The sequence below is a fragment of the Lissotriton helveticus genome, chromosome 10 (assembly GCF_964261635.1).
Source record: "Lissotriton helveticus chromosome 10, aLisHel1.1, whole genome shotgun sequence".
In the NCBI taxonomy this organism is placed as follows: domain Eukaryota; kingdom Metazoa; phylum Chordata; class Amphibia; order Caudata; family Salamandridae; genus Lissotriton; species Lissotriton helveticus.
The window spans coordinates 849,725,751-849,751,096 of record NC_136071.1 but is presented as its reverse complement, the minus strand read 5'-3'; the positions used below and the strand labels follow the sequence as shown (position 1 = coordinate 849,751,096).

Sequence of the window (25,346 nt, the reverse complement as noted above, 5' to 3'; positions counted from 1 at the left end):
TCAAGTTTTTCACTTTCACTCGACATCTTTTGACTTAAGAGTTGCTGGTGCTGCCTTTTTTGTTTTTCAAAAAATGTTTAGTTTTGTCAAAATGCCTTCACTTTTCGATCCCTGCCCCTCCTGTAGCAAAAAGGCCAGGACTGACACACACCCTGTGTGTATCCTCTGTCTCCCTGAGACACATTCTTCAGACAGCTGTCAACACTGTAAGAACTTGTCAAGGAGAATCCGAATTTATGGCCTCTCTGAAAGAGGTAGGTCTCCTAAAAGGCAGCGGAAGAGGAGAACGCGGTCGACGTCGAGAGAAGTCCCGACCTGTTCTCCGTCGGCATCGAAGCTGCCCGCGACGACGAAAACCTCTGCAAAGACAGCTCATCATCCTTCAACAGCGAAGACTTCGACGTCGAAAACTCGGGTACCTCCGTTGACGTCAACCAGGAAGCGTTCGACTGTCGTCGCCAGGTGGGCATACGACGTCGAGGCAGATCACGCCGTCTCCACAGCGATCGACGTCCGGGCACATCGCTCTGTCGTCGCACCAGCGATCGACGTCGAGGCACAGCGCTCTGTCGTCGCACCAGCGATCGACGTCGAGGCACATCACTCTGTCGCACCGGCGATCGATGCCGAGGCACAGCGCTCCGTCGACACACCGGCGTTCGATGTCAAGACACACTTCGTCGATGCCTCATCACCGGCGTTCGACGTCGAAGCAGGTTGCTCCGTCGGCGTCTCAACAGCGTTCAACGTCGAGTCACAGGTCTCCGCCAAGGATGGTTCCTCAGTTTTCGGTGTAGAGGCACCAGCCATCACCTTCAGCGTTGAGACATGCGTTGGCCCACACCACCACGTCGACGCAGAAGATACCTGTAAGAAAGACGTCTAGTTTGAGAACTCCATCACCGGCCAACGTCGAAGCAGAGGTCTCCAAAGTTGACGTCGAGAAAGGAAGCGGCATTGGCGTCGGAGAGGCGTTCTAAGTCAAAGAGATGTTCTCCTATACGCTCGAGCCCACCTTCTAAAAAGAAGAGATTTTCTTCAGGGCAGTCTCCGTCAAGACAACCGACATCAGTCGCTCCAGATCTCGCTCTAGATGCCCTTCAGGAGAGGACTCTCCTTCAGTGAGCCTATCATCATCTCCCTCAGGCTCTCATATCTCTCACCGCGGATCAACATCTAAGTCCCCGGATGTGGTAATCTATTCTTCTGACAGTGCAGTGTCGGGTTCACCGCTTCATGCGGTGAATGTCCTATCTCCTCCAGCACGTTTCCCTGAGAGGAGAGAAAGGCAGAAGTTGCCTTCCCTCAGGTTGTCGCCTAGATGGTACAGGCCATTACATCACTGGGCCCCCAACAAAGATACAGCAGCTCGGTTAACACTTCAGGTGGATTCGGATCGACCTCCTTCCCGGCCCAGAGAGCGAACGCGCACCCCGGTGCGCTCAAGCTTACGGAGGTCAAGGAGCATCTTATACTCACTCAAATCGAGACTATTCTCCAACACTGAGCGACAGTCCACCGTCGAATCTCTTCAGTGGACGATATCTTCACTTTCCAAGACATTTTAGGCAGAGGGGCACTTAAACTGGGGATTCCCATGACCGCTCGCCAGACCAAGTCTTAAGTGATTTTCGAAACACTGCTTCACAAGACAGCGGCCAAACCTCTGCTTCCTTTGGTTCCGGGTATCATAGAACCAGTTATGGACGTATTCCTCACGCCTGCAACGATAAAATCAGTTCCAGCAAGGATTCTCAAAAAATATTGTTCGCCAGAGGAGGATCCACTATTACTCTGAGCAGACCCTCCCCCGGATTCAGTGATTATCGCAGCGGCAAGAAAGACCCATGCCGTGTTATCTTCCTCCACTGTGCCACCAGACAAGGAGAGCAAGACGCAAGTCTCTTGGGTACGAAGGGTATGCGGCACCTCTGCCTCCTTGCTGAAGGTTTCCAATGCGGAGGCGTAATTAGGCCGCTATGATAGATCCCTGTGGGATTCCCTACAGCGCTTCATTAAAAAACTCAAAGAAGATCGCAGGGATTTTGAACAAATCCTTAAGAAGGGCAGCCAGGTCTCCAACCAGATCTTTAGCGCTGCAGCGGACGGAACTACCCTCTCGGTGCATGGATATGCTCACGGAGTATGCGCAAGGAGGTCTTCTTGGTTGCGTCTTACTGACCTAAAGTCAGAAGCTCAGACCCGTATCATGAACCTGCCTTTCTCTGGATCATCTTTATTCGGGTCACACACCGATGAGGAAATGCAGCATATCAAAACGGAATTGGACACTCTAAAGGCCGTGGGGCTTGAAAAGAACAAAGAATTCCGTAAAAGGTTCCGTCCCTAAAATAAGCTATCTTCCCAACAGAGGGTTCAAACCCCTCAGTGGCAGAAGGGTCAAGACCAACAGAGGCATCAAAAATCCCAATACAGAGGCAGCCACTCCTCAAGAGGCGGAGGAAATCGGTGTCAAGGCAACAATTCCAACAAGACGCAATCCAAGCCATGAGTTCTTCCTTCCCCCAGCGCCGTTGACCTCTCCAGTGGGGGGAAGCATCGCGTATCATATGGAAGAGTGCCGTGCCATTACAAAAGATCTCTGGGTGTTAGCTACGCTTCAGAATAGTTACTCTCTTCGGTTTCAACATCGACCTCCCTCAATCCCTCCAATGCCAACATCGAGTCATCAGTTAAAACTCCTACAAAAAGAGGTGGCCACCCTTCTCACAAAATCAGCTATTGAGAGGGTACCGAGATCTCCAAGAGGGAAAGGAGTTTATTCAAGATATTTTCTGGTTAAGATAAAAGGCCAGAAAGCAGAGTACAGACCCATTCTGGACTTGCGGACACTCAATCTTGATGTCCAAAAAGAAAGTTTTCGCATGTTGGCGCTTCATCAAATATATCTACATCTCAGTCAGGGATTGAATGTGTTCGCTGGACCTACAAGATGCATACTTTCATGTCCCGATAGCTCACAGTAACAGGTGATTCCTCCGGTTCCGGGTGGGGACCTCTCATTACCAGTTCAAAGTCCTCCCATTCGGGTTGAAGTCAGCACCCCGAGTGTTCACGATGTGCATCGCAGTGGTAGCAGCCGCTCTACGCCGCAGGGGTGTCTTTGTGTACCCATATCTGGAGGACTGGCTGTTGAAGGGTCCTTCCCCAGACAGTGTAAGGAACCACTTTCTGAACTGCATCGATCTATGCTACTGGTTGGGTCTGCATGTAAATTTCAACAAGTCAATTTCACAGCAGACGCAGAAAATACATGTTCGAGGCATATGAGCTGCAAATTGCACACTGTGCATAGATCGCCACCTAGTGTTGGGCCCGGATGTTTGCAGTTTGTTGTTGTCCGGAAAAGGTCTTTGGAAGTCACAAGATAGGTGACTCCTCCTTAGGACCACATTGTGCATGGGCATCGGCTCCATCCCCAGATTGTTTTTTTCCGCCATCGGGCTCGGATGTGTTTCCTGCGCTCCAGTTTGGAACCGATTTTCCTTCGGCGCGCAAATCCTCACCCAGTTTGACGGTATTGTTTCGATCACGCTCGATCGACGCGATTCTCTACCACTTCGAAGTCTTCGATTCCGGTCGTCGAGGAAGGCCTTCGGGCCTACCTAGGCCTTGCTTTCTGGCTCATGGAAAAAACGCCATTCAAGAAGTGTCCTAAATATGGGTAGAAGTTTACCCACACCGACCTACATGAGATATTAAACCTTTGCCTTTCACCGGAGCACGAGTTCAAAGACTGTTCAGCGTGTGCCTCATTCCGCTCCAAGAAAACCATTCGGGACCGACTGGCTCGGAGAACTATGGCTCGCTCGTCAGCTTCGATCCCCGACAACATCTTCGAAAAGGATGTCGATGTGCCAGAACACCAGCACGCCGAAGAGAGTATCGGATCGTTAGAATGGGTCGTAAGTAAGACCGTCGACCCCAATTCTTCCTCGACACCCTCAAAAAAGGCTTCCGACACACCCTCACCTCCGGGCCCGGGTGTACACCGAGACAGTGCTTACCACACCCCGCCTTCAGGCCCGGCAAAGAAGCCCACTAGGCCTTCAGGCGGCTTGGGCTCGAGCCAGCCTATTCCCGGTGCCAATCCTATACCGACACCAATAGAAAAAGCCATCTTCCTCTGCTACGCCGACCGTTGCTCCGACACCTAAGCACACGGCGCCGAAGACTGGCAGTGGCTCATCGATGCCGAAACCGCACTCTGAGCCGAGTAAAAAACCGCCCAAAGCGCCAGATTCACATGCGTCGGAGCCGAAAAAACAGGTTCCGGTAAAAGACATTGCAAAAGGGCACACTCCTAAGCCAAAAGACTCGACACCAGCTACCGACTCGTTACCGAAAACACCTACGGAGCCGAAAACTTTGACGCCGAAGGATTTGCCCCACAGAACTTTTTACACCGGATCCCAATCACAAAACTCTTGTAAAGGATCCTAAAACCGGACAATTGACTCTCCGCTCCAAGAAGAGACCACTTGAGGCGCCAGCACCTTCTCCCCCTCCAAAGAAGAAGGACATTGCAACCTCTCCATTAAGGGTCCCTTCTCCACCACCTCCCCATATTGTTCCTCCTCCTACACCTCCACCACATCAATCACCTACACCATCTACTAATCCAGATGATGATGTAGACACAGATTCTAACGACGTAGGTGGGGGTGCACATGACCCAGTAGGCACCAATAGTCCCCCTCAGTCACCTAATCCATGGGATGATTGCAACACCCCTGATGTGCCTTACGTCCCACAAGATGATGTATACCCTTCCAGACCTTCCCCACCAGAGGACACTATAGGGTTTAACCTACTAGTCCAAAGAGCTGCACAATATCATGGGGTGGACTTACACACCGATACAGTGGAGGATAACACACAAAGGTCTGCTGCCATTTTACCAAGGCTTGAGGGTGTCATCAAGCACTCAACAGAGGGTTTTAAGGATCCTGTCAGGGTTAGGGTCCTCAATCCTCGCATTGAGAAAAAATATAAAGCTGCCCCTACAGATCCAGTTTATATTAAAGGTCCAGCACAATTAGATTCTCTAGTAGTGTCTAATGCACGTAAACGTGCTAATTCCCAGACATCAGGTGAGGCCTCACCACCAGACAAAGAATCTAAGCTCCTTGACGCCTCTGGCAAGCGAACAGCGGTACAAGCTGCTAACATCTGGCGCATTGCCAACACCCAAGCGTTGCTGGCAAGATACGACAGGGCACATTACGATGAACTAGAATCCCTAGTTGACCTCGACAAAGACCTAAGTGAGGTCCGAGAGGCCGGTCTTGATAGTCTCGACGCCGACCTGTGTTCAGGTGGGGGAGACCTAGACATTCCATGCTTCGAGCCCGAAGCAAGCTTCGACATCGACTTATGTCGCGATGGAGACCTTGATCTTCTCTTTTTAGGTCTCGACGTCGAATCCTTCGATGCCGTCCTTTCTCTCGACGTCTACCTCTTCTTCGACTACGTCGTACGTCTCTCTCTCGACCTCGGTCTATCCTTCGACGTCGACACACCATCCTTCGACGTCGGACGCCTCTCTTCCCTCGACGTCGATCTCTCACGAATCTTCGACGTCGAACGTGGCGCCCCCGACGTCGACAAGGATTTCGGCAGCGACTGTCGAGACGCTGAACATTGCCTCACCGGCGAAGTTCTCGACGTCGACGGAGCCCTCTTCGACGCCAACAATGCTGACGGCGATCTGGATCTCGACGTCGAACGCACCTTTTTTGACGGCGACGCTCCCTGGAGTCGATGTTTCTTAGTTCTACCTTCTGGAGACACTGATCTTCGACGTTTAGGATGAGAAGATGGCTTAGCAGATGATAATAAGCCCTTGGAACTCTTCTCACCACGGTATTCTCTCTCCAGAAGGCCCAGCAACCTCATTTTCTCCCTTTCTCTTAAAGTTCTACTAGAAAGGTTGAGGCAGTGATAGCAATCTTCCACCTTATGAGAAGCTGGAAGACACACCACACAAACAGAGTGTGGATCCGTTTTTGACATCTTCTTCCCACAGGAAGGACATTTGTAAAATAAAGGTGGCATTCTGACTAAAAAATCACCAACAGTTTAGTCAGAACAAGATATTAAACACCACCAAAACAATCTTTTGCCAAAAAAAGGCAAGAAAAACCAACTTCTGACAGAAAAATACTACAAATGAGCAGAGCTCAAGTTCCAGGTTCCTCACAGAACAAGCCGGAAAAAAGAACTGTCCTAACTGTCACCTGTGGTGCATGATGGGAACAGAGTTCTCCTAGAGGCCTTAAAGGCAAAGTGTGCAGATTCTCTGGGGCCTTAAAGGCAGGGTGCCAGTCTGATTTTCTGTACACAGACATTTTTTCATATGCAGCCTTTTAGGCTAATAACTGTTTACAACAGGTTCTTTGATGAAAATAAAAGTTTTTCATGGTTATGAAATGCATTCTGGGCTCATGCCTGTTTATTGCATTTATATACAGCATATTTTCATGCTTCAGAACGTGTGTATTTTTGGCTTTATTAGCCTATGTATATATGTTAGGCTGCATATTATGGTTATCATACATGTATATGTGTATAATTAGTTTAGTACTATGTACTTTCTGATATATTTACACATATATATGTATATTGTTATGTGTTCCGGGTTCCCGCTCATGGGCGGAGATAATTCAGTGCTTATGACTTTAATGAGTATACCCCTAGAAGAGAACTAGGATTACAGGTAAGTAACTAATCCTTCACGTCTACCCTTATCTGGACGACTGGCTTATCCAGGCGAAGTCGGCCAAGCAGTGTGCCGCCCACATGTCCCACACCATTCACCTTCTTCACGATCTGGGTTTTTCACTGAATTATCAAAAGTCCCACCACCATCAGCCTGCCCACGTACGGCAGTATCTGGGCGCAACAATAGATACTCTGGCAGCCAAAGCACAGCCAAATTCGGTGAGAATCAACAGCATTCAATTGCTGATACAGAAATTCAGACCACAACACTCGCTTCCGGCACGAGTGTTCATGCAGTTGATAGGCATGATGGCCTCCTGCATCTTCATAGTCCTGCACGCGAGACTACACATGTGTCCGCTTCAGGAGTGCTTAGCACTTCAGTGGAACCAGGCTCACGGACAGTTGAAAGACCTAGTGTTGGTGACCGGTCATGCATACAACTCTCTGCATTGGTGGAATCCACAAAACCTTTGCAAGGGCCGACCGTTCCAGGAGCCTATGGCCACAGATTATTCTGACTACGGACGCATCTCTCCAGGGATGGGGAGCTCATGTACTCCACTACACAGTGCAGGGACTATGGACAGCGCAGCAGAAGAAGATGCACATCAACCTTCTAGAACTGATGGCTATCTTCTTGGCAATGAAAGCATTCAAAGTACATCTGTGCAACAAGGTTGTGTTGATCCGGACGGACAACATGACGGCCATGTACTACATACAGAAGCAGGGAGGTACACACTCTCCACAGTTGTCTCATCTGGCTCAGAGCATGTGGAAGTGGGCCATTCAGAGAAACATCTTCCTCATGGCGGAACACCTCCCGGGCAAGGACAATCCGATGGTGGACCTGCTCAGCAGGCACAGCCACCAACTGCACGAGTGGGAGATACATCCATCTGTACTCCACCCGTACTTCCAGCAGTGGGGTCATCCAGAGATAGACCTGTTCGCCACAAAGGAAAACGCCAAATGCCAAAGCTTTGCCGCCAGGTTTCCACACCCACAGTCGCAGGGAAATGCGATATGGATGAACTGGTCAGGCAGATTTGCGTACGCTTTTCCCCCAGCACCTCTGATACCGCTGGTGGCACGCAAGCTAAAGCAACACTCGATGACACTCATCCTGGTTGCTCCAACGTGGGCACGCCAACCATGGTACACCACTTTTCTGGAACTATCCGTGGTACCGCATCAAAGGCTGCACCTCACACCCAGGCTTTTGACGCAGAACCATGGCGGCATTCAGAATCCAGATCCGCAACAGCTAAACCTGGCGATCTGGCTCCTGAGGTCTTAGAGTTTGGCTACCTCAAGAAAGCCCACCACCAGAGCATGTTATGCGGCAAAATCGAAGCGGTTTGTCATTTATTGTGCAGACCACAACATCAACCCGCTAGATGCCTCTACTCCCAACATCATTTGTTATTTGTTACATCTATACAAATGCAATCTCGCCTATGCTTCCATTCGTATACATTTGTCCGCAATAGCAGCTTATCTCCAAAACAGGCAGCATCTCTCGCTTTTCAGAGTAGCTGCCATTAAAGCTTTTCTGGAGGGACTCAAACGAGTTATTCCTCCCCGGAACCCACCAGCTCCGGAATGGAACCTAAATGTGGTCCTCACCAGACTGACGGGTCCACCTTTTGAGCCTCTACACTCATGCGAGATTCAGTTCTTAACATGGAAAGTGGCTTTCCTGATAGCAATCACATCGCTGTGACGCGTTAGTGAACTCCAGGCACTAACTATCCAGGAGCCATTCATACAGATTCACTCCAACAGGGTGGTACTCCGTGCTAACCCTAAGTTTCTTCCTAAGGTAGTTTCACAGTTCCATATCAATCAGACTATAGAACTGCCAGTGTTCTTCCAAAATCCAGAGTCAGTGGCAGAGAGAAAGCTCCACACACTAGACTTCAAGAGAGCTCTAATGTACTACATAGATAGGACCAAAGATTTTCGGAAAACTAAACAACTGTTTGTTGCCTTTTCGCCACAACACAAAGTCAACCCCATTTCCAAAGGAGGTATAGCCAGGTGGATCGCTAAGTGCATTCAAATTTGCTATCACAAAGCCAAGCGCTCATGAACGGTTCCCCCACGGGCCCACTCCACGCGAAAGTTGGGGGCCTCCATGGCTTTCCTTGGAAATATTCCTTTAGAAGACATATGTAGAGCAGCCACATGGTCTACCACACACACATTTACAAAACACTACTGTGTGTATGTGCACTCCAACCAGCAGGCAGCTGTAGGACAGGCTGTTCTAAAAACACTTTTTTAAACTGCTGCAGCTGGCACAGGCGGCCGCCGCTAATGGAGGGACTGCTATGTATTCTATGCACAAGATATGAATTCAGCAGCCCACATGCCTCGGACCGAATATGCTACTTACCAGTATGCATCTGTTCTTGGCATGTAGGGCTGCTGACATTCATATCGCCCGCCCTCCTCCCCGGCGCCTGTAGCGGCTGCAGCACTTACAATTATTCTTAGCATGGTCATCACTCACGGTGTTACACTCCATCTTTGCCACAATGGCGAAAAACAATCTGAGGATGGAGTCGATGCCCATGCGCACTGTAGTCCAGGGGAGGAGCCACCTATCTCGTGATACTTCGAAGACTCTTCCAGGACAACAATGTGCAATCATCCGGACCCAACACTAGGCGGCAATCTATGCACAAGATATGAATGTCAGCAGCCCTACATGCCAAGAACAGATGCATACTGGTAAGTAGCATTTATCCAGTATTATGGGTATCTTTCAATGATTTACATGCCTGAATCATTCCCCGTCGTCGGGTGGGAGTAACCGGTGCATAAAAAAGTAATGTCATATAGACCTATACATACTAATAGGCCAGAGGCGTCACATTAGTAACCTATCCAAGTCCTTTTGTAAAAAGGTCCAAACTTTGGCCAGGAGCCAATCAGCTACTACCACCCTCTAGAACCTTCCTGGAAGGAGCCCTAGTCCCTCAGATTTTCTACCGCACGTCGTGCTAAGGGAGTTATTCCATATTTTTTCACTTAAATATTACTCTTGTGGAGGAGTGCTAGAGCAGCTATGTCTACCACTCCTAAAAAAGGGCTCTTTAGAACTTGTACCTCGTGTAGTAAACTGAGACTGCATGTAGATGACAAACATGAAGACTGCCTCTACTGTCTCTATCCTGAACATTCTGCCAAGGATTGCAAGGTCTGCCGCACTTTCTCTGTCAAGACTTTAAAAGACAGAGAAGGTTGCCTGCTCCTGTGGCTTCAGAGACCAAAGGACAAGGATCAAACAGTCTCCTCAGGTGAGAGCGAGTGTTCCTTCAGGAGCTCACACTCCTCTGCCAAAAGGCCAAGACCGACATCTCCAGGTCCGTCTGATGTGCCACCTCAAAAGAAGACACCAAAGTCTTCAGAGGGTTCTTCAAGGGCAATGACAGTTAAGACTTCTCTTCAGGAAACCACCTTTAAGAAGCCTGTGCTGGTGTCTTCTGTCTTGCCTGTGACAACGTCGACAGTAACCATCTCTAAGACGACCGCTTCAACCTTCACCACCTTGTCGACAACTACCTCAGCATCGTCGTCGACGGGTAGGTCGATTTCCTCAATAATTCCTGTCAAAAAAGTGTTGACGACGCTTCCGTCGACGATAGTTTCAGCGTCGACGAAGTCGAAACCATCGTCTTAGACGAAGGTCCCATCGACGTCGACGAAGGTCCCATCAACGTCGACGAAGATCCCATCGACGACAACCTCATCGATGATGTCATCGTCTACGAAGCCATCGACTAAGCCGTCGGTCGTCGACTCCAGCGTCGACGACGCTACCGTCGTCGACGAAACCTACAGAGATGTCTGCTGTGGCTGACAGCATCCCACCGTTGATGACCTCCCTGTCGACGGGCCCGTCGACGGAAGGATCTCCGAAGCTGAAGTGTATTTATACACACTTCAAGATGTCAACGCGTACACTGACGCCAGAGACTACATCTCCTATCAAGGTCCGGCCACTGCTGCCGGTCCACTTTCTGGAGACTGAGGATTCTGATGATGGTGCCTTGTTCCACACTGCAACAAGTCCTTCACAACTCAATGTGAAAGTCCAAGAGATTTCGGACTATGAAGACCTTGGTCAGGCAGAAGTGCCATGCCAGGAGGAATATCAACCACCTCCACAGCCAATGGTGTGCCTCCCGGCCTCAATAGTCACGGACCTTCAATTCCTCATAACGGACTACAAGCAGCGGTTTCCGCCTCCTTCAGTGGTGCTTCAAACTCTTGTGACACCAGCTCCTCTTCCTCGCCCTAGACCGCCACCACTGGTCATTCGCCATGACCCCGTAACTTTGCCTCCTCTACCGTCTTCTGATGAAGAGGAGAAGGAAGTAGTAGGAGAAGACGAAGGTCAACAGGAGGAGGGTGAAATACAGGGTGACGAGTGGGACGAATATGTCATTGAAAGTCCGGCTTCCCCAGACCAGGCTAAGGCGGATTCACCCCCAGAAGATATCGGGGGATTTCATAATGTCGTAGAGAGAGCAGCAGCGAGGTTCAAAATAGAGATGACCACGCAACCTCAGGATTGCTTCCTATATGACTTCAAAGAGCCGTTCAAGAAGACGGTTCGGTCAATCCCTATTATCGATTACATCAAGGACCAGGGAATAAAGATAATGAAAAACCCCTCATCTTTACAACCGGTGCCGATTAGGCTTGATAAAAAGTATAAGGCCCCAGACTCAACTCTGGCATGCCTTACAGGCCATACTAAACCGGACTCCGTTATCACCCAAGCCGCGCAGCGGAAATCCAACAACCCAGCTGCTACGCTGACTGCGCCTCCGGACAAGGAGGGCCGTAAACTGGATAACCTCGGGAAGTGATTCTCGTCGATGTCGGCCCTTACGGTCAGGGCGGCAAACTCGCTAGCGCTTCTAGGGCGTTACAATCGCCAGATGTGGGCGTATGTTGCCCCATATCTAGGCACACTGCCAGAAGAGCAGAAAGAAGAGGTAAAGAAGATCCGCCTTGAGGGAGAGCGATCCGCCTCGGAAATGATTGACGTGGCGATGGATATCGCCTCAACAGGATTTCGGCAGCTAGCGGGGGCAGCGGTCCTTAGATGCCAGGGCTGGCTTCAGTCTACATCCTTCCGGCCTGAGGTACAGTCCAAAGTACTGGACATGCCGTTTAACGGAGACCTGCTCTTTGGGGAGCTTATTGAGGAGATGCTACAGGGTATCAAGAAAGATGATACAGAGACCGCAAAAGCATTGGGTACCCTCCAGTACAGAAATACTTCCTTTTGGGGCTCCCGAGGAAGAGGCCAGCAGACAAGAGGTGGCTATCAGGGATACAAATCCTCCTACGGCTCTTCCCAGCAATACAAGCCTCAATACCAACAGGGGCAGCAACAAGGCCAGTCCTCGTACAATAAGTCTTCCTTTCGAGGTAGGGGAGGTAAGAAGGATACCAGAAGACTGACTTCTTTCACCTACAGGCCTCCACTTCTTCTCCGCATTATGTAGTTGGAAGAAAGATTTCCAACTTCCTACACAATTGGCAAAAAATAACGACGGATCGTTGGGTCCTGCAACTTGTTCGGTTCGGCCATACTTTGTAGTTCTTGGAAACTCCTCCTTCGAACCCCCAGGTCCCATGCAGCTCAAGAATCTGCATCTCCTTCAAGCGGAACTCTCACTAATGCTCCAGAAAAGAGCCGTAGAAAGAGTTCCCAGAGGTCAGAGGGGGAAAGGATTCTATTGCAGATTCTTCCTAATTCGGAAAAAGGAGAAGAAATGGAGACCTATATTTGATCTAAGAAACCTCAACGGATACCTCAAGAAACAATCGTTCCGTATGGTATCCGTTCAGGAGGTGTTACAACTACTCAATTCCAAAGATGTCATGGTGTCCTTAGACCTCCAGGACGCCTATTTTCACATACTCATCCACAAAAGTCACCACCAATACCTAAGGTTTGTAGTGGCGGGCAGACACTACCAATTCAGAGTGTTACCATTTGGCCTGAAGTCATCGCCGCGCATTTTTACAAAATGCCTATCTCCAGTGGCAGCGTACCTTCGCCAGCATCATCACCAGGTATTCCCTTACCTGGACGATTGGCTCATCAAGTCTCCTACTCTAGAAGGCGTAAGAGGATCTTCCAACGCTTGTCTTCAGCTCTTCGAGAGCCTGGGGCTTACGCTCAACCAGGAAAAGTCAGTATTGCAACCCTCTCAACGCCTCACTTTCCTGGGAGCAACTCTAGACACGTATCAGGAGAAGGCCTTCCCGTCAGAAGAGCGTCGGGTCAAACTGAGGTCTCTTGCAGCCCACATTCAGGCCAAGAAGACCAAGGTGCGACTCTTCAAGTCATTACTAGGAATGTTGTCTTCCAATATCCTCCTAATACCACACCGTTATCCTCTCAGTGGATCCAGTGTACGGGATCCTTCGACGATCTGATCAGGATCACTCCGTTCATGGTGAAAGCCCTGCACTGTTGGCTTCAAACAAAAAACCTAAACTAGGGCCTTCCATTCCTACTTCCAATCTCCCCACACGTGATAACAACGGATGCATCATTGGAAGGATGGGGTGCGTTCCTGCAGGAACTTCAAATTCATGGTCAGTGGTCGCTGGCAGAAAAACAGCTCCACATCAACCTGCTAGAGCTGAGGGCAGTATACCTGGCACTTCGAGCATTCCTGCCTCGGATCTGGAACTCCCCAGTGCTTGGAAGGATGGACAACACCACCACAATGCACTATTTAAAGAAGCAAGGGGGAACTCGATCCATGACATTATCCCAAGAATCACAGCGAATTTGGGAGTGGCTACTCCAACACAACATTTCGCTGAGAGCGGAGTATGTCCCAGGAGTGGACAACACCCTGGCGGTCTCACTAAGCAGGCAACGCTCCATTTGTCACGAGTGGGAGCTCGACCAACATGCTCTCGACACAGTGTTCTCCCGATGGGGCAGACCTCAACTGGATCTATTTGCGACGAAGATCAACGTAAAATGCCAACATTATGCAAGTTGGCATCCCCAGAAAGGATCTCTCGGGGATGCATTTTCGATGGCATGGTGCAACGTCTTTGCTTACGCTTTTCCTCCATTTCCCCTGATCCCCAGGGTCATATGGAAACTGAAAGCGGAGCGTTGCACCCTGATCCTGGTAGCCCCAGCGTGGCCGCGCAAACACTGGTTTACAGAACTACACATTCTGTCACTGGAGCCTCCGATTCCATTCAGGCCTTACCCTCATCTCCTCACTATGAACCAGGGGCAAGTCCAACATCCAGATCCGACATCTCTCAGATTATCGGCTTGGCTCCTGAGTTCAGAGAGTTCCAGGACTTAGATATTCCTCAGGACTGCAGAGTTGTCTTAGCCCGGGCCCGGGCTGACAGTACCATCAAAACTTATTCCCTTAAGTGGAAGAGATTCTGTTTGTGGTGTAAAGCTAACAACCTGCACCCATTCTCGTCATCTCCGGCTCAACTTCTGCCTTACCTGCTTCACCTGGCCAACTCGGGATTGGCCCATGCCTCAATCAAAGTCCACCTGGCAGCCATATCTCGGTTCAGACGCTCTTCGTCTGGAATTTCCCTATGGTCCAATAGACTGGTCAAGCAGTTTCTGAAAGGCTTGTTCAGGACTTACCCTCCAATAAAACCTTTACCACCTACATGGCAACTCAATGTGGTCTTGGCTCAATTGATGAAACACCCCTTTGAGCCAATGCATAAAGCAGATCTCAAATACTTGTCATGGAAAACAGCTCTTTTGCTGGCTCTCACGTCGGCAAGGAGAGTGAGTGAACTGCAGGCGTTCTCTATTCAAGACCCGTTTCTTCAGTTCAAACAGGACAGGGTCAATCTACGGACTAACCCCAAATTCATACCAAAGGTTCCGTCTACTTTTCATCTAAAGGCTAGTAGCCTCTTGACGACAATCCTTTTGAATCAACTCGCTGGTCTGGTTGCTCCAGACTGGCCCTTGCCTCCCTGCAAAGCTGAGGCACCTCAGACCTTGCTGGTCTGCATCAGAAGCCTTCTTTGTATCCTGCGTGGGTTGCCTTTGCCAAGGCTTGTTGACTCCAATCCGGCAGTCGACCGCTCCATCTGCGAGAACCTTCGTGGGACAGCTCCTCTCCAGCATCTGGTCGTCCTCGACCCCTCCTGGTCCGCGTGGCTGAAGATGCAAGCTTCACGACAACCCCTGATTGCTCTTCGATGTCGTCTAGTTCCTTCCTAGTTCCACCCGGTCACTGGCTAGTGACCCAGACTTTGTCCCCCCTGCTTTCATGTCCTCTTCATCCTCGATCCGCCCTTGGATCCACCCGGACATCTTCCTCCTGGTCGTTGCAGCATCTTTCTTCAAAATGCACCATAGACTTCAACGGCGAAAACCCGACACATCTTCACACCTATGCACCCACTTCCTGTGGGTGAGGTAACGTGAGTACTTCGGTGCTCCCAAGGGTATTGACTATCCAAGTGTCTAGGTTTTTAGTTGTTTCCTTCTAGCTAGACCGGAAGTGTCCTGAATCCTTCTTTTTCTAAACTCTAAGTTGCCATTGACTTAACATTGACTCACGCGTGTGTGTAAAGACACTGCACGCGCCGCGCCGCCTGTGGGCCTCCTACTCCTAACCTCGGGTTCAGATAGTGTAGCCCCAGCGATTCTCTAGGCCTTAGGCCTTCCCTTTCCTCAAGTCGTGGTTCTTATACCACTTACTTAGTATATGGTTTGCTTCGCCCCTAGGGCCTAACTGTATTTTGTGCAACTTAACGTATTCTGATTAAGTAACTTGTTATGTGCTTTTGCCTCTGATCTCATAAAGAGTTCAGAGGAGTGTGTTAGTAAATAAATACATATATATTTTATATATATCCTGTGTGGAGTCCTTTCATTTGATATTCAAGGGGTTACATATGGTAAAACAGCTGGCTTTACATGCCCTCAAGAGTCTTTTAGCCTAAGACTGTTCTGTCCACGCTACCACTAGGATAGCTGGTCTATAAGCTTGACTTACAACCATCACCATAAGGGTTGTTTGGACTGGTGCAAGGTGTTCACTAGAATAGTGAACAGCATATACCAGGCCAACTTCTCACAGATGGATTGTCAAATGCATACAGATGTGTTACCACAAAGCTAAACGTACGGTTCGAGGCATGTGGGCTGCTGAATTCATATCTAAGCATAGATCGCCGCCTAGTGTTGGGTCCGGATGTTTGCACCTTGTCTTGGAAGAGTCTTCGAAGTATCACGAGATAGGTGACTCCTGCCCTGGACTACAGTGCGCATGGGCATCTTCTCCATCCTCAGATTGTTTTCCTCCGCCATTGGGTTTGGATGCTATTCCGCATCTCCCAACTTCAGGACCGAAAGTTTTCAACTGTCTAAGGCCAAAAGGCCTTCTACCTCGACGGTATTGTTCTTGTTCTGTACCCCTTGACTCGATAATACTTTCCATCTCGATCCGGTCGTCGACGCGGGCCGTTGGCCTTTTCGACGCCACGTGGGCCTCCTGCCGCTGGAAAGGACCCCATTTAAAAAATGTCCACAATGTCACTCCAAATTCCCTCCTACTGACAAACATACCCCACATACTGACAAACATACAGTATGCAACAAGTGCCTATCTCCGGAGCACAACGAGGAAAACTGTCCAGCTTGTGCTCAGTTCCGGTTGAAGAAAACTATCCGGAACCGAAGGGCCGCTAGACAAGAAATGCAGCAGCAGGCACCGGAACCGGAGAACATTTTTGACGATGAAAATGAACTCCCAGAAGCAGCGGACTCCGACCTAGAAATAGTCACCGTAGAGGACCAGTCGGACTCCGATGACCAGATCACACCGGGGCAAATCGTGAGTACCAAAGCCCCGACTCCGCTTTCACCTCAAGCCAAGGCTCCAGTCGAAGCATCGCCTAAAGGCCTTAGCCGATACCGACAGACTCCTTTAGAGTCCGCGCCTTCCGGCTCGGCTCCGAAGACCATACCTAAGCCTTCTGATACCCCAGGAACGGGCACCGCTCTTCCCAAAAAGTCAAACCTAAAAGGGTTGTCGAGCCAAAGAAGGTCATCGATCCAAAAAAGGGCGCCGAACCAAAAAGGGTAGTCTATCGGGGGGGAAAAAACGTCGACCCGAAAAAGGCCGTGGAGCTGAAAAAAGGTGTTGATCTAAAGAAAGCAGATCAGGCAAAAAAGCCTGTCGACCCGAAGAAGGCCGTCGAGTCTACAAAGATCCTCAAGCCGAAAGGGCTCGTCGAGCCCAGAAAACACATCGAACCTAAAAAGGCTATCGAACCGGAAAAAACAGTCGATCCGAAAAAGGTGGTCGAACAAAAGGTCGCCGAGCCAAAAAAGGCAGTACAGCCAACAAAAGAAGTCAAACCAAAAAAGGTACCCGACTCAAACAGCAGTCAAGCCGAAAAAAGCTCCACAGCCGAAGGCCCTCGAGCCAAAGAGTCACCACAAACAAGCAACCAAGCCAAAACCTTCGGCGCCACAGACCGTTGAGGAAGAACTTGTCCATCCTGATCCAGTGAGACAACATAAACTGTATATAGACCCTGAAACAGGACACGTAACAGTTTACAAAAGGAAGAAAAGATCACTGGACACTGACACTTCTTCTCCTGTTCCTCTAAAGAAAAAAGACTTTAAAACATCTCCTTCAAGGCCTTTTACTCCTCCTCCTTTCATTCCTGGCATGCCTTATGTGCCTTACTCTCCTACACCTTCAGGTTATGATGAGACGGGAAACATGGGGGAAGATCCTAGGGTTAATGTTCTCCCTTTCAGGGCCCTAGTTTCATGGCACCAGTGGTCAGTTTCTTGCATGGCTCGGCGTTCCTGGCGCGGAAAGTCGTGTACAGAACTGACGTCTGCATGCATGGGCCCTTCTACGTAGCTCCGGTGACGTCATCCCGGCGCCAACAAGCACGCGAAGCCGCACGACACCGCCTACTGACGCTCTGGGGGTACTGCTACTGCTGACGAAAAACTTTCCGGATCCAGTCTGACGCCTGGGGGTAATTCTGGGTTAAGGAATCTATCACTACTAATGTTTCTTACAGATATATTATTACCGAAGGTAAGTAACTTAAGCTTTTGAGATATTGGCATTGTAAATGGCAATGGCTTTTATAATATTAAAATGCGTTGTCATTTACAATAGCAATAGGTCAAACTTTGGTAAAAGCCAAACCTATTGTATTGTAGAGCGTGGTGTCAGTTAAGCGGGGGCCGCGCTTACCAATAAAGAAAACAAAAAAAAGTAAAGCGTGCGGGGCCCAGAAGTGGGCGCCTCGCTCATCATTAAAGTAAAAAAAAAAAAGAAAAATTAAACCAAGTACGGTTACCCTGAGGCCGAATTTAAGGCAAGTAAAGTGTCATCAACATTGAGAAGTTTTGAGGCCGCAGTGTGATTTTTCTGTTTCATTTCCGTTATAGATTTTCCCGATGTGTTATAACTAAGAAGCCCTGATGAGAGCCCCTTGAGATTTCAGTGTGGCTTGAAACGCGCGTCGGCAATGTCAAACTAAGATGGCGGCAATGTCAAATTAAAGATGGGAAATACTGATATGGATGCACGCATAATTCAGGAAGCAATGGACTGAATGGTGATCGGAAGATTAAAACAAATATGATACGTTCTTTGTGTTGTTTTTATGTCCATAATGTCAATGATGCATTGGTTTTGTTATATTTATGTCAAAGGAAGTCAATTCTAAATGTTGTGTTAATTGTCATGTATGTAAATATGTAAATGTTATTGGATATGTGTTTTTCTATAATAAAGTGAGTTCCTTGTATAAATCAAAATAGAATCATTGAAAAATTAGGGTGAATAAATAACCCCATCACCAAAGGAATATAGTGTGGTGTGGTGATAAGTCAATCATGGAAGAAAGAAGGATACCAGGTCTCCTTTTTAGGGCTCGGGCCTACGTCACACGAAGTGGGGCGGGGCTTCCGAGCTCTGTTATAAAAAAAAAAAGTTCAGAAAGGGCTGTGGGCTGCCGCATTCCAGAAAGCGCGCCGTTTTTGCGTGTGGTATTCTGCCATGTGAATGGTAATTGGTCAAGGCAAGGCTGTGTTTAAGTAAGGCAGCACGCCATAGGGCTTTGGAATTTTTGCAATGTCCACTTCCTGCATAAAGTGTTCGGACACGCGCAGAAGAATACATAAATCCTCAATTACCAGCTGTCCGAGGTGCCGGTAATTGAAGGCAGATGGTGCTGGGAGCGTGTGCACTGATGTGTTTTTTTTCCCTTGAGCTCTGTGTGCGCGCCGGCAAACCCGCGCCTGCTCTTTGACTGAGGTATGCTAAACAAGCATTGGCAAAGCAAATAGGACTCTCCTATACAAAATCTGTTGGTTTTGTCAGGGATATGTTTAGCCATGTTGTACAGCAGCCTGGCTGCTATGCAGCACAGCTGAAAGTAAAAAAACAAACAAAGTGCTTTGATAAGCACTCGTGCCCACTCACCCGAACTCAAACTTTTAATGTCAAAATAGAAGATCACTTTAATTTACTGCCCTCATAACAGACCCCTTGCAGTAGCTCTCGTTGTCCTCTTACCAGATCCCTTGCATCTTCCCAGCTATTGCCAGATTCCTCACTCGCTCCCTGTCTCGTCACCATGACTCACTCTCTCCACCCTTTCATAAAAAAAACACTCCACCTCGCTTTCCTCTCACTGGGAGCCTCACATTTACTCTCTCAGTCCGGTTACCAGATTCCTACTGCCGTTGTACCAGATCACTCATTGTACTATCATTCAGTGTCCTATCATTAGAGACTTGCTTCACCCTAATGTTCATACCAGTTTTTCAAACTCATTCCCAGATCACTCACTCACTGCCCAAGCAGACACTGGTACATCCTCCTGTGACCAATGTCAACAGTTCCCTTTCACACAAAGCCTTCGCAGATCCCACGCATTCACTTCCCCCTCACACCTTTTCCCACACCTCCTGCTTCTCATACAAGCCTAGCCACTGATTTCTTGCACTAACAGCCTTCTCCTTTTCATGCTCACTTCACTCCTGCTTCATTTCCCTTTTATTTTTCTGCCCCAATGCATTTCGTTTACTCATTTAACAGAATTATATTGTTTTTCCCTACAAAGGGAAGGCCTCCTTTACTTTGTAAAGAAGATATGGTTTATCTTGTAAGCAGGTATCTAAAAAAAAATGGGTGCTGCCCTCAGAAATACATTACTTTCAAAATCGCATGTACAAATTGCATGACCTTTATATACAGAGCTCAGTGTGAACGATGTGGCTTGTACACACCCAACCATACACACCCAACCGCACACCCGTACACAACCGCACACACACACACAACCGCACACACACACACAACCGCACACACACACAACCGCACGCACACACACAACCGCACACACAACCGCATGCCCACGCACACCACCACCACACACCCGCAGAGTAGTGAGGGCAGAGTGCAGAGTAGTGAGGGCAGAGTGGTGAGGGCAGAGTGGTGAGGGCAGAGTGGTGAGGGCAGAGTGGTGAGGGCAGAGTAGTGAGGGCAGAGTAGGGAGGGCAGAGTAGGGAGGGCAGAGTAGGGAGTGCAGAGTAGGGAGTGCAGAGTAGTGAGGTGAGTAGTGAGTAGAGTAGTGAGTAGAGTAGTGAGTAGTGAGCAGAGTAGTGAGTAGTGAGCAGAGTAGTGAGTAGAGTAGTGAGTAGTGAGCAGAGTAGTGAGTAGTGAGCAGAGTAGTGAGGTGAGTTGAGTAGTGAGTAGAGTAGTAAGTAGTGAGTAGAGTAGTGAGTAGAGTAGTGAGTAGAGTAGTGAGGTGAGTAGTGAGTAGAGTAGTGAGCAGAGTAGTGAGTAGAGTAGTGAGCAGAGTAGTGAGTAGAGTAGTGAGCAGAGTAGTGAGTAGAGTAGTGAGTAGTGAGCAGAGTAGTGAGGTGAGTAGTGAGCAGAGTAGTGAGCAGAGTAGTGAGTAGTGAGCAGAGTAGTGAGGTGAGTAGTGAGCAGTGAGCAGAGTAGTGAGCAGAGTAGTGAGCAGAGTAGTGAGCAGTGAGGAGTTGAGTAGTGAGTAGAGTAGTGAGCAGAGTAGTGAGTAGTGAGCAGAGCAGAGTAGTGAGCAGTGAGCAGAGTAGTGAGTAGTGAGCAGCGTAGTGAGCAGAGTAGTGAGCAGAGTAGTGAGTAGTGAGCAGAGTAGTGAGTAGTGAGCAGAGTAGTGAGTAGTGAGCAGAGTAGAGTAGTGAGTAGAGTTGAGTAGTGAGTAGAGTAGTGAGTAGAGTAGTGAGTAGAGTAGTGAGTAGAGTAGTGAGCAGAGTAGTGAGTAGAGTAGTGAGTAGAGTAGTGAGCAGTGAGCAGAGTAGTGAGCAGTGAGTAGTGAGCAGAGCAGAGTAGTGAGCAGAGTAGTGAGCAGAGTAGTGAGCAGCGTAGTGAGTGGAGTAGTGAGCAGCGTAGTGAGCAGAGTAGTGAGCAGAGTAGAGTAGTGAGCAGAGTTGAGTAGTGAGCAGAGTAGAGTAGAGTAGTGAGTAGAGTAGTGAGTAGAGTAGTGAGTAGAGTAGTGAGTAGAGTAGTGAGTAGAGTAGTGAGTAGAGTAGTGAGTAGAGTAGTGAGCAGTGAGCAGAGTAGTGAGCAGTGAGCAGAGTAGTGAGCAGAGTAGTGAGCAGAGTAGTGAGCAGAGTAGTGAGCAGTGAGCAGAGTAGTGAGTAGTGAGCAGAGTAGTGAGTAGTGAGCAGAGTAGTGAGTAGTGAGCAGAGTAGAGTAGTGAGCAGCGTAGTGAGCAGAGTAGTGAGCAGAGTAGAGTAGTGAGCAGAGTTGAGTAGTGAGCAGAGTAGAGTAGTGAGTAGAGTAGTGAGTAGAGTAGTGAGTAGAGTAGTGAGTAGAGTAGTGAGTAGAGTAGTGAGTAGAGTAGTGAGTAGAGTAGTGAGTAGAGTAGTGAGCAGTGAGCAGAGTAGTGAGCAGTGAGCAGAGTAGTGAGCAGTGAGCAGAGTAGTGAGCAGAGTAGTGAGCAGAGTAGTGAGCAGTGAGCAGAGTAGTGAGTAGTGAGCAGAGTAGTGAGTAGTGAGCAGAGTAGTGAGTAGTGAGCAGAGTAGAGTAGTGAGCAGAGTAGTGAGTAGAGTAGTGAGTAGAGTAGTGAGTAGAGTAGTGAGTAGAGTAGTGAGTAGAGTAGTGAGCAGAGTAGTGAGTAGAGTAGTGAGCAGAGTAGTGAGTAGAGTAGTGAGCAGTGAGCAGAGTAGTGAGCAGTGAGTAGTGAGCAGAGCAGAGTAGTGAGCAGAGTAGTGAGCAGCGTAGTGAGCAGAGTAGTGAGCAGCGTAGTGAGCAGAGTAGTGAGCAGAGTTGAGTAGTGAGCAGAGTTGAGTAGTGAGCAGAGTTGAGTAGTGAGCAGAGTTGAGTAGTGAGTAGAGTAGTGAGTAGAGTAGTGAGTAGAGTAGTGAGTAGAGTAGTGAGTAGAGTAGTGAGTAGAGTAGTGAGTAGAGTAGTGAGCAGTGAGCAGAGTAGTGAGCAGTGAGCAGAGTAGTGAGTAGTGAGCAGAGTAGTGAGCAGAGTAGTGAGCAGAGCAGTGAGTAGTGAGCAGCGTAGTGAGTAGTGAGCAGAGTAGTGAGCAGAGTAGTGAGTAGAGTAGTGAGTAGAGTAGTGAGTAGTGAGTAGAGTAGAGTAGTGAGTAGTGAGCAGAGTAGTGAGCAGAGTAGTGAGTAGTGAGCAGAGTAGTGAGCAGAGTAGTGAGCTGAGTAGTGCAGTGAGTAGTGCAGTGAGTAGTGTAGTGAGTAGTGAGCAGAGTAGTGAGTAGAGTAGTGAGCAGTGAGCAGAGTAGTGAGCAGAGTAGTGAGCAGAGTAGTGAGCAGAGTAGTGAGCAGTGAGGAGTTGAGTAGTGAGTAGAGTAGTGAGCAGAGTAGTGAGCAGAGCAGAGTAGTGAGTAGTGAGCAGCGTAGTGAGCAGAGTAGTGAGCAGAGTAGTGAGTAGTGAGCAGAGTAGTGAGTAGTGAGCAGAGTAGAGTAGTGAGCAGAGTTGAGTAGTGAGTAGAGTAGTGAGTAGAGTAGTGAGTAGAGTAGAGTAGTGAGTAGAGTAGTGAGCAGAGTAGTGAGTAGAGTAGTGAGCAGTGAGCAGAGTAGTGAGTAGTGAGCAGAGCAGAGTAGTGAGCAGAGTAGTGAGCAGAGTAGTGAGCAGTGAGCAGAGTAGTGAGTAGTGAGCAGCGTAGTGAGTAGTGAGCAGAGTAGTGAGCAGAGTAGTGAGTAGTGAGCAGAGTAGTGAGTAGAGTAGAGTAGTGAGTAGAGTAGTGAGTAGAGTAGTGAGTAGAGTAGTGAGTAGAGTAGTGAGTAGAGTAGTGAGTAGTGAGCAGAGTAGTGAGCAGAGTAGTGAGTAGTGAGCAGAGTAGTGAGCAGAGTAGTGAGCAGAGTAGAGTAGTGAGTAGTGCAGTGAGTAGTGTAGTGAGTAGTGTAGTGAGTAGTGTGAGTAGTGAGCAGAGTAGTGAGTAGAGTAGAGTAGTGAGTAGTGAGCAGAGTAGTGAGTAGAGTTGAGTAGAGTAGTGAGTAGAGTGCAGAGTAGAGTGCAGAGTAGAGTGCAGAGTAGAGTGCAGAGTAGAGTGCAGAGTAGAGTGCAGAGTAGAGTGCAGAGTAGAGTGCAGAGTAGAGTGCAGAGAGTAGAGTAGTGAGTAGAGTGCAGAGTAGTGAGGTGAGTAGTGAGGTGAGTAGTGAGGTGAGTAGTGAGTAGTGAGCAGAGTAGTGAGTAGTGAGCAGAGTAGTGAGTAGTGAGCAGAGTAGTGAGCAGAGTAGTGAGTAGTGAGCAGAGTAGTGAGTAGTGAGCAGAGTAGTGAGTAGTGAGCAGAGTAGTGAGTAGTGAGCAGAGTAGTGAGTAGAGTAGTGAGTAGAGTAGTGAGCAGAGTAGTGAGCAGAGTAGTGAGCAGAGTAGTGAGCAGAGTAGTGAGTAGTGAGCAGCGTAGTGAGCAGAGTAGTGAGTAGTGAGCAGAGTAGAGTAGTGAGCAGAGTAGAGTAGTGAGTAGAGTAGTGAGTAGAGTAGTGAGTAGAGTAGTGAGTAGAGTAGTGAGTAGAGTAGTGAGTAGAGTAGTGAGCAGTGAGTAGAGAGGTGAGTAGTGAGCAGAGTAGTGTAGTGAGTAGAGTAGTGTAGTGAGTAGAGTAGTGTAGTGAGTAGAGTAGTGTAGTGAGTAGAGTAGTGTAGTGAGCAGAGTAGTGAGCAGAGAGTAGAGTAGTGAGCAGAGAGTAGAGTAGTGAGCAGAGAGTAGAGTAGTGAGCAGAGAGTAGAGTAGTGAGCAGAGTAGTGAGTAGTGAGCAGAGTAGTGAGTAGTGAGCAGAGTAGTGAGTAGAGTAGAGTAGTGAGCAGAGTAGTGAGCAGAGTAGTGAGCAGTGAGCAGAGTAGTGAGCAGAGTAGTGAGGAGAGTAGTGAGGAGAGTAGTGAGTAGTGAGCAGAGTAGAGTAGTGAGCAGAGTAGAGTAGTGAGCAGAGTAGAGTAGTGAGCAGAGTAGTGAGCAGAGTAGTGTAGTGAGTAGTGCAGTGAGCAGAGCAGTGAGTAGAGCAGTGAGCAGAGTGCAGAGCAGAGTGCAGAGCAGAGTGCAGAGCAGAGTGCAGAGCAGAGTGCAGAGCAGAGTGCAGAGCAGAGTGCAGAGCAGAGTGCAGAGCAGAGTGCAGAGCAGAGTGCAGAGCAGAGTGCAGAGCAGAGTGCAGAGCAGAGTGCAGAGCAGAGTGCAGAGCAGAGTGCAGAGCAGAGTGCAGAGCAGAGTGCAGAGCAGAGTGCAGAGCAGAGTGCAGAGCAGAGTGCAGAGCAGAGTGCAGAGCAGAGTGCAGAGCAGAGTGCAGAGCAGAGTGCAGAGCAGAGTGCAGAGCAGAGTGCAGAGCAGAGTGCAGAGTGCAGAGCGGTGAGCAGAGCAGTGAGCAGAGTAGTGAGCAGAGCAGTGAGCAGAGTAGTGAGCAGAGTAGTGAGCAGAGTAGTGAGCAGAGAGCACAGTAGTGAGCAGGGTAGTGAGCAGAGAGCACAGTAGTGAGCAGGGTAGTGAGCAGAGAGCACAGTAGTGAGCAGGGTAGTGAGCAGAGAGCACAGTAGTGAGCAGGGTAGTGAGCAGAGTAGTAGTGAGTAGTGAGCAGAGTAGTGAGTAGTGAGCAGAGTAGTGAGTAGTGAGCAGAGTAGTGAGTAGTGAGCAGAGTAGTGAGTAGTGAGCAGGGTAGTGAGTAGTGAGCAGGGTAGTGAGCAGAGAGCACAGTAGTGAGCAGGGTAGTGAGCAGAGAGCACAGTAGTGAGCAGGGTAGTGAGCAGAGAGCACAGTAGTGAGCAGGGTAGTGAGCAGAGTAGTAGTGAGTAGTGAGCAGAGTAGTGAGTAGTGAGCAGAGTAGTGAGTAGTGAGCAGAGTAGTGAGTAGTGAGCAGAGTAGTGAGCAGAGAGCACAGTAGTGAGCAGAGAGCACAGTAGTGAGCAGAGAGCACAGTAGTGAGCAGGGTAGTGAGTGAGCAGAGTAGTGAGTGAGCAGAGTAGTGAGTGAGCAGAGTAGTGAGTGAGCAGAGTAGTGAGTGAGCAGAGTAGTAAAGTAGTGAGTGCAGAGTAGTGAGTGCAGAGTAGTGAGTGCAGAGTAGTGAGTGC

General features: G+C 49.0%; 1 long non-coding RNA gene across 2 annotated transcripts in view; it reads left to right on the top strand.

Moving 5' to 3' along the window:
• LOC144784576 (uncharacterized) overlaps window positions 1–18,644 on the top strand; it is a 64,349-nt gene extending 45,705 nt beyond the window's left edge. For both annotated transcript variants that reach the window (XR_013601682.1, XR_013601681.1), the window contains exon 2: window positions 18,227–18,644. This is a non-coding gene — a long non-coding RNA (uncharacterized LOC144784576). The remainder of the gene's footprint in view (window positions 1–18,226) is intronic.
• The last annotated feature ends 6,702 nt before the right edge of the window (window positions 18,645–25,346 follow it).